The following is a 20000-nucleotide window of genomic DNA, read 5'->3' as shown; positions in this document are numbered from 1 at the left end:
TCTCTCTCTCTCAAAAAAAGAAAAAAAATTATATATATATATACATTATATACAGTATATATATATATATATATATATATATATTCATATATACATTACATATATTAGTATATTATATTATAATATATATATATATATATATATATACACACACACACACACAAACACGCTCCTAATATACAGCTTCCTTGGATAAAAGAAAAAGTTGCAGATATAATTCATTCCTTTTTCTATTACAATTATGCTTGTTAAAAAATACAACTGTAGAAAACCAGATTCATGAGTAAAAGTAGAAAAAAAAAATACAAAAATATGTATATTTTCCTGAGGTGATATTCTACATGTTTTATTATAGGGATGGATATATTTTTATATAAAATCAAGGAATTTTTAAGACTCCTTGCGATTCATATAATGTAATATCTTCGATATAAAATCAGGATTTACTACGACCGTGGACAATACAAAAATATTCTAAAGGTTTTAAAGATTACCTAATGCAAATAGACGAAGATCTTGAATAATAATATACTATCTTCGATATAAAATCAGGATTTACTATGACTGTGGACAATAGAAAAACGTTCTTAAGGTTTTAAAGCCTTCCTATTGCAAATACACGAAGATTTTTATTAAGATATAAATTAAACATATCGAAAAACATCATAAAAGTAAAAAGTGTACAAATAAATCCATAATAATATTAATAAAAACATTCATTATAAAACAACAAAACTATCCCCGCTGGAAGTAACACGCAACAAAGATTCAACATACATACCAGATTTTAATAAGTCACAGAAATGAGACCAGATCCATCAGGCGTGCGGAAACTTCGACAAGACTCTACGGTGACAACAAGCCGCGTTTCACACCCAGGCAACCGTTGGCGCATAACGCGTCTCCCAAGTTTCTTAGGTCGAGGGTTCTTTCAAACATAAAAAAGACGGCTTATTAAACCTTTAAAGGTCATGACGTATCACAAGAAGAAGAAAATGCCATGTTCGTCTTCTAGCAGGCAACACGCATAACGATTCAATGAAACTGTTTTCGACCAGAATAATTATTTCCTTTGAGGCTGAAAATTAATGCACTTTTTGCACTAAAAAAAAAAAAAAAAAAAAAAAAAAAGAAAAGAGAGAGAGAGAAGAGAGAGAGAGAGAGAGAGAGAGAGAGAGAGAGAAGTAGTCAAACAACCTCACTGAGGAACATATTTGTAAACTTAAAAAGATCATCCGTATATAGTGTTCGTTTCTGGAGGTGAATATTCGAGTAACGTAGTATTAAGGGAACTAACCAGGCACCAAAGGAATGAATCACAAATAAGAGGAAAATTGGCTATCGGGAGTCAAACTCGAAACTTCAAAGGTCATTTTAAAAGCATTGCCTCTGTGTCACATATGGCTCAATAGTACGAAATATGACATTGAAGCTTAAACAGAGTTTTTAATTATTAGATTCATCGACAAAAAAAAAAAAAAAAAAAAAAAAAAAAATCAACAACAACAACAACACAACAACAACAACAACAGCAACAACAACAACAATCCACCATCTGCATCTATCCTACAATTACTTAAGGTTATTTACGTGGACCCCTCTGGTTAAATTGTTCGAATGAAACAAGACAAAGTAATTAAATATTAGGATTTTAGACTAATTTTTCATAACTTCAAGCTGAAATTTTAACACCACAGAATAATTTCAAATTCACAACCTCTAGCTGGAATTTAACATTCCAGAATAATTTTATAAATCCATAACTTCAAGCTGGAATTTTAGCATTGCAGAATAATTCAAGTTCAGAAATATGAAAGTTCATAACCTCAAGATCGAATTTTACGATTTCAGAATAATCTTAAATTCATAACTTCAAGTTGGACTTTTAAGAATCCAAAATAATCTAAAATCTATAACTTAAAGATCGCATTTTAAGAATCAAAAACATTTTTAAACTTATAACTTCAAGATGGAATTTTAAGAATTCAAAATAATTTTAAAATCATAACTTCGAGATGGAATTTTAAGATCTCCAAAATAATTTTAAATCCATAATTTCAAGTTGAAATTTTAAGAATAAAAAAATAATCCAAAATTCATACCTTCAAGCTGGAATTTCAAGAATCCAAAATAATCCTAAATTCATAACTTCAAGCTGGAATTTCAAGAATCCAAAATAATCCTAAATTCATAACTTCAAGCTGGAATTTCAAGAATCCAAAATAATCCTAAATTCATAACTTCAAGCTGGAATTTCAAGTATCCAAAATAATCCTAAATTCATAACTTCAAGCTGGAATTTCAAGAATCCAAAATAATCCTAAATTCATAACTTCAAGCTGGAATAATCCAAAATAATCTAAAATTCATAACTTCAAGCTCGAATTTTAATATTCAAGAATAATTTAAATTTCATATCTTCAAAATGGAATTTCAAGAATCCAAAATAATCTTGAAATCATAACTTCGACATGGATTTTTAAGAATCCAAAATTATCTTAAAATCATAACTTCAAGATCGAATTTTAATATTCAAGAATAATTTCAAATTCATATCTTCAAAATGGAATTTTAAGAATTCAAAATAATCTTAAAATCATAACTTCGAGATGGATTTTTAAGAATAGAAAATAATCTTAAAATCATAACTTCAAGCTTGAATTTTAATATTCCAGAATAATTTTAAATTCATAACTTTAAAATATAATTTTAAGAATCCAAAATAATCTTAAAATCATAACTTCAAGTTGAATTTTTGAGATTCCAGAATAATTCAAGTTTATAACTTCAATCCGTTAAAGATGTGACGTAAGTCATGGTTTGACAAACACAGCGGTTCCTTTCAGTATTTATTATCCAAAACTCACGGTACAAGATACAGTTCAGTACTGAATACTGAGAATAGTATATACAAGAAGTAAACAATGATTATGATAGTTAACAGCAATAGCAGTTAAGAACTATTACAGCAATAATTAGCTTAACAGTTATATGAATATTACTTCGGAAAATAACAATAGTTAGACAGTTAAATATACAAACTATCTCACTCCCCTTCTTATTTATGAGACAATATATGAATAAATCGGGAATATCAATAAAATAAATTCACTAAATAATACAAGAATGAAATAACATAAAATAAATAATTTCTATTTAACAGGTTGCATTTATCAAGACGAGTATTATTGCCATAAGCAATTCTGATCGTCTTCTAACTCATTCTCGCTGTTAGAACATTCATCCCAGAATTCCTCCTCTTCCGATTCATAGGATCTTTTACTGGGATCTACCTGCAAACGACTTGGGGGATGGCGCTCCCGAGTAGACCGACGTATTCCTCCTGAACTACTTCCAATCCCTGAGTCTATTCTGATGACTTCATCTGAAAGATCAGCCAATATGCAGTTTCCCAAGAATAATTGCTTACAGGGGCCTTCTCCAGTTCGTCAAAATGTCTTATCTTTACTTCGTCTGTTATTGTCTCTGCTGGGGTTAACTTATACGTCCAGCCACCACGAAGTATTTCTATAACTCTATATTTCTTCGAAAGATATGGTGCAAGTTTACCACCTCCACAACGGCGTCTCTCAGCTGTCGATAACTTCAATCGAACCAATTCTCCAACTTTGAAAGCCTTGCCGTAAGACTTCCGCTGGTTATTCCTAATCTGTTGTGCCATTGCAGTCTTGTTCCGTGCGACCTTAATAATTTTCTCAATTTTATCTACTTTCTCTCTCACAAATCTTTCTGCGATTGCTGCATTACCCAAAGAGCCCGGTTGATAATCCTCATCTTTGGAAGTTTCCTTTTTTAGAATCTCCTCTGGACGTCGAGCCGGAGTCCCATAGACGAGCTCATGTGGAGTAAATGTAGTCGTAGTATTTACAGCTGTATTGTGAGAGAACTGTACCCTGGGTATCATTTCAGGCCAAAGATCCATATTATTGTGACACATGCAACGAACGTTGTCTAATAATTGATTTTGACGTTCTACCTGGGCCTGACTTCTTGGATGGTAAGGAGAACCAAAGTCCTGCTTAATTCCAAACATGTTACACATTGCCTTGAAGATATCAGCCGTAAAATGTGATCCTCTGTCCGACATTATGACACGGGGCACCCCAAACATGCAAATCCATCTTTCAACTAGAGTATCCACTGCTGTTTTTGCTGAACAATCCTCAAGAGGTACCAAAACAACATAGCGAGTCAAAATATCTTGCATTTGAAGGATATAACGATATGGATGTGAGGATGAAATGGGAAACGGACCCATGAAATCAACTTGCACCTGTTCATTCATGTATCCCGGGAGCTCGCGGTTCTGAAAAGGGGCCTTCCCTGGATGCTTCGATCTTTTGTTACTCCCACATGCTTCACATTTACTGACATGTGCATGGACATCTGCCTTCATGCGAGGCCACCAGAAACTCTTCCGAGCTCTTTCCCATGTTCGATCACGACCCATGTGACCACTCATTGGACTGTCATGAATCATTTGAAGTGCATAGAGTCTCATATCTTTAGGTATCACAGGTAACCACTCTTCTTTCACGCCATAGGGATGTTCTTGTGAGCGTCTTCCTTTATAATTTATATAACACAGAATTCCATTTTTAGTAATACCCAAACGGTTACCATATTTGGCAAGCTCATTCTCCTCTGACACACACCCCGGTGAACTCGTATTTTTCATAAAGTTCACTACTTCCCTGATCCCTTCATCGCAATGCTGTTTTTCTAACATTTCATTGGGATCTACAAATACTGTGGCCCACTGCTGAGAAGATCCAACTGTTATACTTGCAATATACGATACCAGATTTCCATCAGCACCAACTCTCGACAGATAATCAGCCATGGACATCACAGCACTGCGACCACTTTTATGAATTGGATTTATGTCAAACTGCTGAATTGTTTCAATCCATCTCCCTCGACGCCCTCTCTCTTCTCTAATATCCAGGGTGTTTAGCCATCTTAATGCCTGATGGTCCGTTATCAGATCAAACGGTGCAGAGGAGAGGTACATCCGAAATCTCTTTATCGCCAGGATAACCGCCAGTAATTCCTTTTCTGTCGTTGAATACCTCTGCTCGGATTTGGAGAATGTATGGTGGTAAAAGGCAATTGGTAACAGTTCCTTGGATGCTGACTTGTTGGCTAACATTGCTCCTGCTCCAACATCACTTGCATCAGTAATCAAAACAAACTGTTTACTATAGTCAGGAAGATGGAGTGCCACAGCATTTGCTACCTGGTTTTTAAGCCTCTCAAAAGCTTCACCATCTCGACCGACCACTGCAATTTCTGGTGTGGGTTTTTTTTCCAAAGCCTCATACAGGGGCTTAGCAGTTTGTGACATCCCTGGAATCCATTTTTGCACATAAGAAAATGCCCCAATGGCCTGACGCAACTGCCTGACAGTCAAAGGCCTAGGAAGATCCCTCAGTTGATGAACTCTTTGCTCACTAATGCGAAGCATGCCATCACCAACCACAGAACCCAGATACTCCACTTCACGAACCCCAAATTTACACTTATTCGGGGCCAGCGCAAGCCCAGCATCACGAATCCTGCTCAACACATTTCTGAGCCTTGCTATGTGTTCTTTCCATGTTGAACCCCACACCAGTATATCGTCGAGATAACACAATGCATCCGTATAGTTGCAATCACTGAGTATTGTAGCCATCATCCGTTGAAACGTATAACCTGCCCCTTTCAGACCAAAAGGAGTTCTACCATGCCATTCAAACTGCCCCCATGGGACTACAAAGGAGACCTCACAATCCTCCCTCCGAAGAGGCATCTGATGGTATCCAGACTTTGCATCAAGCACTGAAAAGTATTTTGCCTGACCAAGTCTATCAAGAAGATCCTCGACGACAGGAATTGGATGCAATGTTGCTGGCTGGGACACGCTATTTACTCCCCTATAATCAATAGCCAACCGAAGGCTTCCATCAGCTCGACGAGCGCAAACAATAGGAGCTGCCCAAGGGCTACATGATTTCTTTATTATGCCCATATCCTGAAGTTTGCTTAGCTCCTTCTTGACTTCTGCCTCCAAAGCAGGTGACAACCGCCGCGGTCTATTTGCTATTGGTGCTGAATCTGGGTTAACTCTGATTGTGTGTTCCACCCCTATCTGTACCAGCGGCAGTGGGCCTCCATTATAGAAAACATTCTTGAACTCATGAAGTACCTTGTCCATTTCCTCTTTCTGCTCAAAAGTAAGAGACTCTCCAAGGATGAAATTTCCTCTTTTCCCCTCAATTGAACTTGAAAGGCTATGGTTGCCATCGTATCCTACCACACTGGGGCTCTAGTTCCCCGATCTCCTCTCCACTCTGCACAGTTTCGCTTTTATCCGATACATTTGCAACTCTCACATACATTTTCTTCTTGATTGAACCTTGGATGCAGCAATGAGGGGGGCAACCGGAGAACCCTCAGGGCGTCGGGGACACAACAGATACTGCTCATCTGGAACCATCCCATCAGTTGAACAGCATATAAATAATTCTGTCCTAGGAGGTATCACAACTGCATTCTCAGCTCTGACAATGAGCTTCACCACTCCATCAGAGCATGATTTATGTGATTGTGTCCTTTCCCCAGTATTCAAGGGCAATGATAATTTTATTGAATCCACTCGCAACCTCCCTTTTGTCAAATCTAGAGTGACTGTGCCAAGTTTTATCCACAAGTCCATCCCAAGTATCACTCTAGTAACAAGTTTAGATACCACAACGAACCTATGTTGTCTCACTATGGTTTTGCCTAACTTTACATCCATCAGAATTTCTCCCTCAATTTGAAGTTCTTCACTGCTCGCTCCGCAAGCTGTAATATTACTTGAGCTGACAAGAGATTTCTGAGCATCACTCAAGATATCCTCAGAAACTAAGGAATAATCACTTCCGGTGTCCACCAAAGCATTATACTTAGTTTTCATCATCTCCACAGTAACGTAATTTGTAATATTTTTCAATATCCGAGTTGCTGTTTGGCTGGAGAGCACATGCCGATATCTCATTTGACCCTTCACCCTTGGCTGTACCAAAGCCACAGTGCGTTGGAAAGCGGAAGTAGAATTAAATTTTACAGACTGCTCCAAGCTCCCGTGTGGAGCAGTCCTCACTGAAAATTTCTTCCTTGAACCTGGGGAGGGTACCAAGCAGGATTTTCATCTCTCCTTCGTGCACATGCTTTCCATCCACCCGCATGTGTCATTTTACAATAATAACACTTAAATTTACGAGAAGTATAGGATTCCCTCTTCTTGCTGCCCCATGATCCAGCATTACCATTTCCTCGTACAGTTGCAACCTCCATAGTTTCCGGTGTGTCCTCCATCAAACAGACATTGGACGTACCCTCAATTTGATTCACATGGACACTGGGATTCCTAGGTCCTGTAGCTTTAGTTGCTTGCTTAGTAGACAACGCTGCCAATGCAATTTTTACCACCTCATCATACGACTTGGCAGTGTCCTCTGACTCCATCCACTTCTCTCTAATCAATTGGGATCGAACATCTGCATCGTGCAACCCCGAGAGAAATCGCCATACAACACGCTTCCGTACAATATCAGTTGGTTCTTTAGCAAATGCTTGACCTGCCAACAGTTGCAGACGAGTCATATAATCACTCAGACTCTCCCCCTGCAACTGTATAGATTCCTCAAACCTCAGAATCCTTACTTCAATTGCATCCGCCGTGAGAATCCGCTGCGCAAGTCTGTCCATAATTGCAACATCGTCCTTACCCCACTCAGGGTCCTGTAACGACTGTTGCTCAACATAGTTGGCTGTTGGTCCCCTAAATTGTAATCTCAGCATGAGGGCCCTATACCCTGCGTCGCGCCAAGACGGTACTCCTCGTAGTAAGTTTGCTTGCTTGACTAACGAGAAATGCGATGAAAAGGACTGCCAAGACATTGGAGACACATCATCACCAAAAGACACACTCAGCATAATCTCCTTTGCAACAGCGTTATGTTCGGTAGGCGTGGATTCTAACATGCTGCCACCAGTCATGGTTTGACAAACACAGCGGTTCCTTTCAGTATTTATTATCCAAAACTCACGGTACAAGATACAGTTCAGTACTGAATACTGAGAATAGTATATACAAGAAGTAAACAATGATTATGATAGTTAACAGCAATAGCAGTTAAGAACTATTACAGCAATAATTAGCTTAACAGTTATATGAATATTACTTCGGAAAATAACAATAGTTAGACAGTTAAATATACAAACTATCTCACGTATCATCTAGACAACCATTTACTGTAAAATCTATTAACAAATTATATAATCAACAAGGAATAAAATGCGAAGAATAAAAAATCAACAGCTAATCATGCAACATCAGCCAAAATCTTCCAGGAACAATCCCTGGAAGCGGCATATTCCAGATTACACAATCTGAAGGTGTCTCGCAAATGATAAAGCATTCCGTGCCAACAGTAATTAATTAGTTACTTGCTTGAAGACACTGCTTTCACTTTAATCCCGAAAGCATTAATTACAAGCATCTGGTTTACCACCAATCCCCCTCCCCCCCCTCTCTCTCTCTCTCTCTCTCTCTCTCTCTCTCTCTCTCTATATATATATATATAATTTCTTTTCGGCCATGCTCAGCTCTCCCCGTCGCTCGGGTAAGGGGGAAGAAGGAATAGTCATACCCTGGTGAGAGGGGGTGCGTGTGTGTGTGCATATCTACAGATTTAGCAGTCATTTTAACGGATCACGTACACTGGTGCATAACACATACATACATACATACATATATATACATATATATATAATATATATATATATATATATATATATAATATATATATACATATATATAAATATATATATATATATATATATATATACATACATACATACAGTACCTAACATAATCTAGAGTCGAAAGTCAAAGTTACATGTCTCATAAAAAAAATGAAAGAAAACGAACTATGAAAACTCCTATGTCTACCTAAACATTAGCAAACACATAAGGATATAATACATTTATCACAAAACTTTAAAGTACATTACGAAAACCCTTCGCAAGATAAATTTCATTTTCTCAAGCAAAAGCTTTTGGAATTTTCTTCCTACTTCAGTTTTCCCAGAATCCCAAACCCTTCTCTTCCTTTAATGATTTGTTAGTTTGGGTTTTGGGATTTCGGAGTAATTCAATCCCGACTGGTATACAGATTGTTCTTCCTTTATTTCCATATCACCTATTTATATTTTTCTAACTTAAGAATGGACTAAGCAAACCAATTTGCCTACCATGCCCATGTCCTTTTCATTGCCTCTTTTTATACTTTAGAAATAGACTACATTTACATAACGGATCAAGTTCCCACCTCAGTTGATCATCTTCAAAAACATTACGCTTGAGAAAGTGCAAATCAACAACACGATTACAAAGCTACCCAAATCCAGCATCCGACAAAGGAATAATCTTCAAAGCAGTAAAGGTGCCGCATTACCTGCTTGCATACAGAAAGAGAGAACTCTGCCACTAATTGCAACGATGATTCTTATGCATGTTGCAGGAGATAAGAGCGAGAATACGACGGCGAAGGAGGAGGAGATGGCAAGAGGTAGCGGTAAGGGAGGGAGGGAGGGAGGGAGGGTGTCTTTGGTAAGCTTACCACCTAAGCTCATCTGGATTTGACAGAGAATGCAACTCCAGCATAGGAAGCACTAATCCATTGTAGCATCAAGGGCGAGATGCCAATGAGTCAAGTTGTAATAGGAGGTTTACGAAATGGTTTAGGGGGAGAGTAAGAGCAAAAGGGAAGAGGAACAAGGAAACGCATGGAACAGGGAATGATAAATGCTGGTAATAGGGTTCAAAGATATAATGTTAATATTCGCGCAATATTTGACACATACAAACAAACACACCAGTACAATTAATCAAGGGAAAAAAATTAAACATGAAAGAAGGAAGTGCAAGGTATAACATGAGTAAAAACACACAATAAACTTACTTTCCATTAGATTTTGAAGGAAATACATCAACGTACAATTATTCAACAGTACTTTGAAAATAATCTGCTTCTGGCACTAAGAAGATAGCAAATTTATAGTTTTTTTTTTTTTTTTTTTTACACCTTCGCCAAAAATTCCAAGCATTTTAGGAGAATTTACTCTCTTCTTACGGAAATATTCTTTGCCAACAATGCATTTTACTGATTATCACTTCCTAAGAGATTCACTTAAAGCAGGCTATATATTGGAGTCGATATACATTAACAAAATGTCCATAGTCTCTCTAAAATTTAAAAAATTCATTACAACAGCCAATGATGAAAAATCTAAATTGGATTTGTTCCACGTGATTAGCAGTTAAAGTGTTTAACCCCAATACAATAGAGTATTTCAGGTACCATGTTGATAAAACAGCTACTGATAAATAAACCCCTTAAGTGGCTAGGCTGCTAAAGGAAAAATCAATGTGGGTCATGATTTAATGAAAATAAGAGAACTCAGCTAAACTAGAGACCAATACGGAAGTGATCCACCATCATGTCGACCAATTCGGGAATGGCGCAAGAAATTCATGAAGACAGGGACAGTGTTGGATAAAGGAAGGATTGCACGACCAAGAACATATGAGGAAAATCGTCGATCGTGTAAGACTAGTATTTGATCGTTCACCAACTAAGTTCATCCGTACTGCTTCCAGACACGTGTAGGAAACACGTGCAAAGCCCTATGCAACAAATTGAGTTTGTCACCTCATACAAGAACTCGAACCAAATCATAAACCAAACCCAAGAGTCTACAGTTACTAAGTCAGAACGAGTTTCTGCGAGTGAAACATTCATAAACCGAATTTGTTTTAGCGATGACGCAACCTTTCATGTTTCAGGGAAATTGAACACGAGAATCTTGGGATCAGAACATCACAAAGTAACTAGGGAACTTCACCGAAATAGTCCAAAACAAGGTATATAGAATGGGGCCCATTCTACATAGAATGTTCTAAAGGTGAATGTGTGGCGTGGGATCATGTGCAAATATGAAATATTTATTTCAATGCTGTTACTGTTCTGAAATATATTATATCTATTGTTAATCCTCTTATTACCTTGTTTCCTTTCCTCACTCGGCTATTTTCTCTGTTGGATCCCTGGGTTTATAGCAACCTGCTTTTCCAACTAGGGTTGTAGCTTAGCAAGTAATAATAATAATAATAATAATAATAATAATAATAATAATAATGCTATTTTCTCTGTTGGATCCCTGGGTTTATAGCAACCTGCTTTTCCAACTAGGATTGTAGTTTAGCAAGTAATAATAATAATAATAATAATAATAATAATAATAATAATAATAATAATAATAATAATAACAATAATAATAATAATAATAATAATAATAATAATAATAATAATAATAATGGATTCAAGGGTCCATTTTTCTTGGAGACATGAATTAATGCATTTATTTACCTTGGCATTACAAATGAATATGTGGCACCATAACTAGAAGAATTTCAACCAACCATTATTTCTCAAGCAAGAAGGTGTAACAACACAATGGGAACAGCTTCTTCGTATGATTCAATATCAAACATTTCCAAACCCGCAGATTTGCAGGGAAGAGCCAATTGTTATCTACAGTATATCTTAATAATATTCAACCTTAATCATATCTTTATTCGTTACATTCTGTTGACGGATTCCTTATTCTTTTACCTTCCAGCAACACACAACTCTCTCTCTCTCTCTCTCTCTCTCTCTCTCTCTCTATATATATATATATATATATATATTGTTGAGGGATTCCTTATTCTTTTACCTTCCAATACCCTCTCTCTCTCTCTCTCTCTCTCTCTCTCTCTCTCTATATATATATATATATATATGTTGAGGGATTCCTTATTCTTTTACCTTCCAATATCCTCTCTCTCTCTCTCTCTCTCTCTCTCTCTCTCTCTCTCTCTCCGCCAACCAGCCAGGAGCGTGTTGGGAGATGATCCATCAATTTCCCTTAAGAGACAACTCAGCAAACATTTCCAGGAGAGAAATAATCCCACGGAGATGATGGGAGGACATAATATCCTCAGCAGACAATTCCGACACAAATATTTGCCAATAAAAAAAACATCATCTTTTTAAAGGATGAAGTAAGCATATAAAAAAATTCATGTATACTGAATAACTCTCTTGACAGTCTCTTGCATCAAATTGCCAATAAAAAAAAAAAAAAAAAAAAAAAAAAAAAAAAAAAAAAAAAAAAAAATCTTTTTAAAGGATGAAGTAAGCATATATAAAAATCATGCATATTGAATAAATCTCCTAACAGTCTCTTGCATCAAAACAAAAACTTGAATGGTCAAATTCTACGTATCAGAATAAAAGATGGTGTTCTTCCCTTCTAGGAACTATTGCAGGAAAATAGCAGACTACGATATCACTGGGAAAATAAATAAAAATGTATAGGATACGCGATCTTGGGGGAGGACACCGAGTGCGGTTTGTTAATAGGCAGGATTGTTGGTATACAATACACTAGTATTATACATATTATACATACAAGTTTGTATACATACACTAAATTCTATACATACATACATATGTATACACACATATACTGTATATGTTTTGTATGTATCAAACATTGACTAATTCTCGTTTATATTTTTATTACAAATGTGTGAAAGATTCACTATGATCCAGGTTAGCTTTACCGAATAATAATAATAATAATAATAATAATAATAATAATATCATTATTATCATTATCAGCTAAGCTACAACCCCAGTTGGAAAAGTAGGATGCTATAACCGTAACGGCTCCAACAGGGAAAAATTGCTCAGTGAGGAAACGAAATAAGGAAACAAAATAGTGTGCCTGACTGTACCCTCAAGCAAGAGAACTCTAACCCAATGTGGTGGAAGTCCATGGTACATATGCTATGGCACTATCAAGTACTAGAGAACAATAATTTGATTTTACAGTGTCCTCCTACAAGATCTGTTTACCATAACTAAAGAGTTTAATCTACCCTTACCAATGTGCAATATAGCCACTGAACAATTATAATGCAGTAGTTAATCCCTTGATTGAAAAAGAATTTCTCGTATATCAGTGTTGGCAGGTGAATGAAGAAAGGGGAGAATTTACAAGGAATAGGCCAGACTATTCAGTATGTGTATTATTATTATTATTATTATTATTATTATTAGCCAAGCTACAACCTTAGTTGGAAAAGCAAGATGGTATAAGCCCAAGGGCTCCAAAAGGGAAAAATAGCAGACAAAGAAAAAATGAGCCGTAACCAGAGAGGGCTCCGATGTAATATAGTACTATCTGGCCAGTCAAATGACCCATTAACTCTCTAACAGGAGCATCTCGACGTTTCAATATCTGTATATTCGGTACGGAAACAAGATGATGTATGATAGTAAAATCTCCTAAGTGAATTCATAAAACATCAACGGATACAAATAGAAGAATCTGTGAATCTGAGACAACTGGATTGACAGATAACGATCTCCCTTCGTTCAGAGCTATGATCCTCTAACATTTTTTAAAGGTTGCTCAATGGACAGGACAAATTATTATCATTATTATTATTATTATCATTATTATTATTAAATGCTAAGCTACAACCCTTGTTGGAAAAGCAGGATGCTATAAGCCCAGGGGCTCCAACAGGGAAAATAGCCCAGTGAGGAAAGGAAACAAGGAAAAATAAAATATTTTAAGAATAGTAACAACATTAAAATAAATATTTCCTATATAAAAAATAAAAACTTCAACAAAACAAGAAGAAGAGACAATAGATAGTACAGTGTGCCCGAGTGTACCCTCAAGCAAGAGAACTCTAACCCAAGACAGTGGAAAACCATGGTACAGAGGCTATAGCACTACCCAAGACTAGAGAACAAATGGTTTGATTTTGGAGTGTCCTTCTCCTAGAAGAGCTGCTTACCATAGCTAAAGAGTCTCTTCTACCCTTACCAAAAAGAAATTAGCCACTGAACAGTCTTATAAACTGACCATATACTGTACAAATATGATCAGCACCCAAAATCTCTCTCCGTCAAGAACCAGGGAGGGCCAGGCAATAGCTGCTGATGTTTCAGCAGGTCTACCTATAGGCTCCCCTAAACAGAAACCTCGCACCACCTGGGCTCCAACTCCTGTCAAACAGACGGAAAGGCATCGACGTTTCCAAGTTTGACTGAAATCCACAGGGAGGTCCTACCTATAGGTTCCCCTTAACAGAAACCTCGCACCACCTGGGTTCGAACTCCTGTCAAACAGACGGAAAGGCATCGACATTTTAAAGTTTGACTGAAATCCACTAGGAGGTCTACCTATATGTTCCCCTAAACAGAAACCTCGCACCACCTGGGCTCCAACTCCTGTCAAACAGACGGAAAGGCATCGACGTTTCCAAGTTTGACTGAAATCCACAGGGAGGTCTACCTATAGGTTCCCCTAAACAGAAACCTCGCACCACCTGGGCTCCAACTCCTGTCAAACAGACGGAAAGGCATCGACGTTTCCAAGTTTGACTGAAATCCCACAGGGAGGTCTACCTATAGGTTCCCCTAAACAGAAACCTCGCACCACCTGGGCTCCAACTCCTGTCAAACAGACGGAAAGGCATCGACGTTTCCAAGTTTGACTGAAATCCACAGGGAGGTCTACCTATAGGTTCCCCTTAACAGAAACCTCGCACCACCTGGGTTCGAACTCCTGTCAAACAGACGGAAAGGCATCGACATTTTAAAGTTTGACTGAAATCCACTAGGAGGTCTACCTATATGTTCCCCTAAACAGAAACCTCGCACCACCTGGGTTCGAACTCCCGTCAAACAGACGGAAAGGCATCGACGCTTCCAAGTTTGACTGAAATCCACCGGGAGGAGATGCAATGACAAGATAAGCATGACACAAACTGAAAGATAGAGCCGGTGTGACGGTCTGAACGATCCCCCGGTCTCAAAATTCTCCTTGACATTGTATAATGGTTCTTTTCCGCCAATAGCTCGCTTCGCTCGCATGAAAATAAAACATCAAGCTCGTATGTACTGGCAAGCGGTAATGTTGAGCTGCGCACGCTAACATTACAGGAAAATAAAACAACCTCGTATGCACTGGCAAACGGTAATGTTCGCGCATGCGCAGATTATCAAGGAGAATTCTGAGACCGGGGGGTCGTTCAGACCGTCACACCGGGAAAAGGAGGACTTTTAATCCTCCTAACTTGTTGCTCTCTCAGATAAATAAATAGCCTATATATACTTAATCTCCTCCTAGTCAGCACGTGGCCTACGAATGTTCAGTTTGGTGAACATTATGTACACTAAGAGAATCTGTCAAATCTCCACATAAGTGTAATAAAGTTAGAAACAATTGATAAAATCATGGTATTTCATATCGGTAATACAATCAAGATACCATAACCATTTATCTAGTGAACCTTAAATGTTTTCGTTAATATATGGCATGAATAAATAAACGCACGTTCAAGAGTTTCTCACGTAAATAAAAAACACCAGAAAAATATTAACACAAATGTTTATGAGTACTTGAAAAAAATCTCTCCAATATAATAAAGGGCAAGTGCCTGGCTATATAGTATGTATGTATGTATTTTAGTATGTATGTATGTATTTATGTGTGTGTATATATATATATATATATATATAAATATCATATGTATAAATATATATATATATATAAAATTGTATGTATAAATATATATATATAAAATATTATATGTGTATATATATATATATATATGTATGTATGTATGTATGTATATATATATATATATATATTTCATAAAATATTATATGCATATATATATATATATATATATAAAATATTATATGTATAAATATATATATATATATATATATATTTATACATGTATGTATGTATATATAAATATATATATATATATATATATATATATTTCCTGTCACTCTTAGTTCTCCCCCATCCCTCGGGTAGGGGGGAAAGAGAGTAGCCATACCCTGGTGAGAGGGGTGAGAGGGGTGGGGTGGGGGTGGGCGTGCATATCTATCTAAATATTGAGCCGTTATTTTGACGGGTCTCGTACACTAATCTATTATAAAGCTTTTATATTTCATATCAGCAATATTTAACTATAAAAAAGCACTACATTCAAAATATACCAAAAACCCACAGGTACCAAAATTGTAAACGAGAGAGAGAGAGAGAGAGAGAGAGAGAGAGAGAGAGAGAGATTATGAGTTACCTGGCATCCTGACATCTAAGATCATTGACGCCGAGAGAGAGAGAGAGAGAGAGAGAGAGAGAGATCTACCTCTTGCCACTACATGCAAGTCCTTTCCTTCTCTAATCACCCCCAACAATCCCCCCCCCCCCCTTCCCTATCTTCCAATGCCCGCCCCCCTCTCTTCCAAAGGTAAACATCAGGAAAGGAGAAAAAGTTAAAGTCTGTTCCTTAAAGTAGGACAAACTGGAAGAAACTTCGTTTGAGTGAAAAGTTTCTTGCCAGAGCAACCGAATGTACTGGCCAGGATCCACGAGTTATTAATAACCAGAGTTGCCAATTTGGCCTTTTTTTTTCAGACCAAAAAAACCCCCCTCAAATTTGGCCTTTTTTAAAAATTGGTTGGCCTTCAGTAATAGGGAAAAAGGCGGGCCATAAATACTATATATTTGGCCTTTTTTCTACTAATGGAATGACCCTTTAAAGCTTCTGTTGATCATAAGTTGGCCTTTTCTCATTTAGAAAACCTGGCAACCCCTGTTAATAACAGAGGCTTGACATCTCCTTGCTAAGATTATACAGAATAGTGAATAACATGAAAGTGATGAATGTAAATAGATATAATTGGTATAAACAAATTCACTGTAAAATCAATATTGATTGTAAAATGTGATTGGTGAACAAAGTAACTGAATTTCAAAATTTTTCTTGAATGGGATGTGTAATATTAAAAGGATACATTCTGATTTCACGTGTAATATCAAAAGGATACATTCTGATTTCATGTGTACTGTAAAAAAGATACATTCTGATTTCATGTGTACTGTAAAAAAGATACATTATGATTTCGTGTGTACTGTAAAAAAGATACATTCTGATCTCATGTGTAATAGCAAAAGGATACAGTCTGATCTCATGTGTAATAGCAAAAGGATACATTCTGATCTCATGTGTAATAGCAAAAGGATACATTCTGATTTCATGTGTAATAGCAAAAGGATACATTCTAATTTCATGTGGAATATCAAAAGGATACATTCTGATTTCATGTGTAATATCAAAATGATAGATTCTGATTTCATGTGTAATATTAAAAAGATACATTCTGATTTCATGTGTACTGTAAAAAAGATACATTCTGATTTCATGTGTAATATGAAAATGATAGATTCTGGTTTCAGATGTAATATCAATAGGATACATTCGGGTTTCGTGTGTAATATCAAAAGGATACATTCTGATTTCATGTGTAATATCAAAATGATACATTCTGATTTCATGTATATTATTAAAAGGATACATTCTGACTACGGTAGCCTATTGGAAAAGTCCCTGCTTGACGATCTGCTGGACTGGAGTTCGAGATCCAGCTCGATCGTTACTTGTAATGCCTGAAACATCACCATCCTTGTGAGCATAAAGGTCTACCTGCCTAGTCATCAGCAGCCATTGCCTGGACCTCCCTGATCCTAGCTTGGGTGAGATGGGCCTTGGGCGCTCTTCATATGTATATATGGTCCCTCACTAGGGCATTATCCTGCTGAGGCATTGTCACTGTCCCTTACCTCTACCATTCATAAGGGACCTTTAAACCTTCAAAGCCCGAAACATTCAGTCAGAGTTTATTGTATTTTTATATAACTGCACATTCGAGAGAGAGAGAGAGAGAGAGAGAGAGAGAGAGAGAGAGAGAGAGAGACTGGTTTTCAGAACTAATGAATACATAAAACGTTATTTTCCAACAGCAATGATGAAAATTTAATTACCGTATTGTTATGAATCAAGTAATTCCAAAAACAATTATGGGATGAACATTTCTACGGCTAATTCCATGAAAATTAAATAAAATGAAAATGAAAATAAAAACTTTAAAATGTCGAGGAAAAATTAAAACCAAGACATCCCTAAACGAAAAATCCTTACATTAAAAAGTGGAGGAGGGGGGGGGGGGAAAGTAAGTGGATGGTGGAACATGGGAGAGTGTCGGGTAGGGTAAAATCCAAAATACGACTAATTCTATGAAAAAGAAATAAAGACGAAATAAAAATTAAAATGTCGAGGAAAAATTAAGAGCAAAAAATCCCTAAAGGGCGAATCCTAGCATTAAAAAGTGGAGGGGGAAATAAGTGGATGGTGGAACAGGGGAGAGTGTCGGGTAGGGTTAAACCCAAAATACGGCCAATTCAAAAAAAAAAAAAAAAAAAAAAAAAAAAGACGAAACTAAAAGCTTTAAAATGTCGATGAAAATTTAAAACCAAGACACCCCTAAACGGCGAATCCTAGCGTTAAAAAGTGGAGGGGGAAATAAGCGGATGTTGGAACATGGGAGAGCTCCGGGTAGGGTCAAATCCAAAATAAAGAATGCAAACGACCCCATCCAACTGAAGACACCACTCTATTCCGCCATACGTAACACTATTTTGTTATCAATCCTCAACCTACAACGACCGTCATTGGAAGCGACTTTCACGAGCTAACAGCGCTTTGTATGGCTGACCCAGCAGGAAGATATGGGCAGTAAGGGCACGGAAATGTCAATGAATACGAACGTAACATCGTCTTTTGGGCTCCTCAAAGGCTGCGTTAAATCTTACATTGGCGCTGGGAGTTGTTCCCTTCGAATTAATCAACAGTGAGGACTGTAATTTAAGGTTTAAAGTACATTGGCGCTGGGAGTTATTCCCTTCGAATTAATCAACAGTGAGGACTGTAATTTAAGGTTTAAAGGCTACTCATGAATGGCAGAGGTAAGGGAAAGTGGCATTGTCTATCAAGCAGGGCGATGGAATAGAGACTAACCATATATACATATGATCAGCGACAAAGTCCCCTCTTCACCTAACCTAGGACCAGGGAGTGCCAAGCAATGGGTGCTGATGACTCGCTAGGATGGTAAAGTTGCAGCGACCAAAGGAACTGACGAGTTTGAGCGAGACGCGAACACAAGTCGTGTGATCCTCAGGCAAAGACGTTACCAAAAGGCCACCACAACCTTTATTTTTTTTTATCTATATTTAAACAAATTAAAATAGAGGAACTTTAACTATACTTAATTAAAAACTATTAAGATTATGTGATCTAATAAAAAACAAACCTGTATACTATTTAACGTTTTATACCGTGTAATATTTTATATTTAATTAAACTATTTTATAAAAGTATGTTAGATACGGGTATAATGTAAAAAGTTGCTTTTCTGTGCTAGACTTATCTGAATTCAAAAATTCTCTCTCTCTCTCTCTCTCTCTCTCTCTCTCTCTCTCTCTCATTAGTAAGCTTCGTGTTCGATTCTCGGTTTGCCATATACCCCACTCCACCTTGCCCCAATCTACTCGTAAAATGGCTGCAGCATCATACGTGACCGATAAAGTAAAGGTGGAAAAGAGGTTAACATCACCTCTTAGGACTTGCTAAATACCAGAGAGGTCTAGACTTCTAGTGCTATCGTAACACACACACACACACACACACACACACATATATATATATATATATATATATTGGAGCACCGATCCTATGACAGTACTGGTTTAGAGAAAACACAGAACGTAGGGCCATAACATATTCGCCCTTTTGATGCCACTGTTCTTCCTATTTTCGTAAAAAAATAAAAATAAATAATAATGAGATAAAGTTTAAGTTCTGAATAAAACCAGAAGTGAATAGGGCTTATTATGCTTACCAACACGAAAAGTTCCTGTTTTTTATGATTTGTTTCATAATACCACACTGACACTCATATATA

Source organism: Palaemon carinicauda, chromosome 42 (assembly GCF_036898095.1).
Source record: "Palaemon carinicauda isolate YSFRI2023 chromosome 42, ASM3689809v2, whole genome shotgun sequence".
Taxonomy (NCBI): Eukaryota; Metazoa; Arthropoda; class Malacostraca; order Decapoda; family Palaemonidae; genus Palaemon; species Palaemon carinicauda.
The sequence above is the reverse complement of the archived record's forward strand: the minus strand, read 5'-3'. Positions refer to the sequence as shown.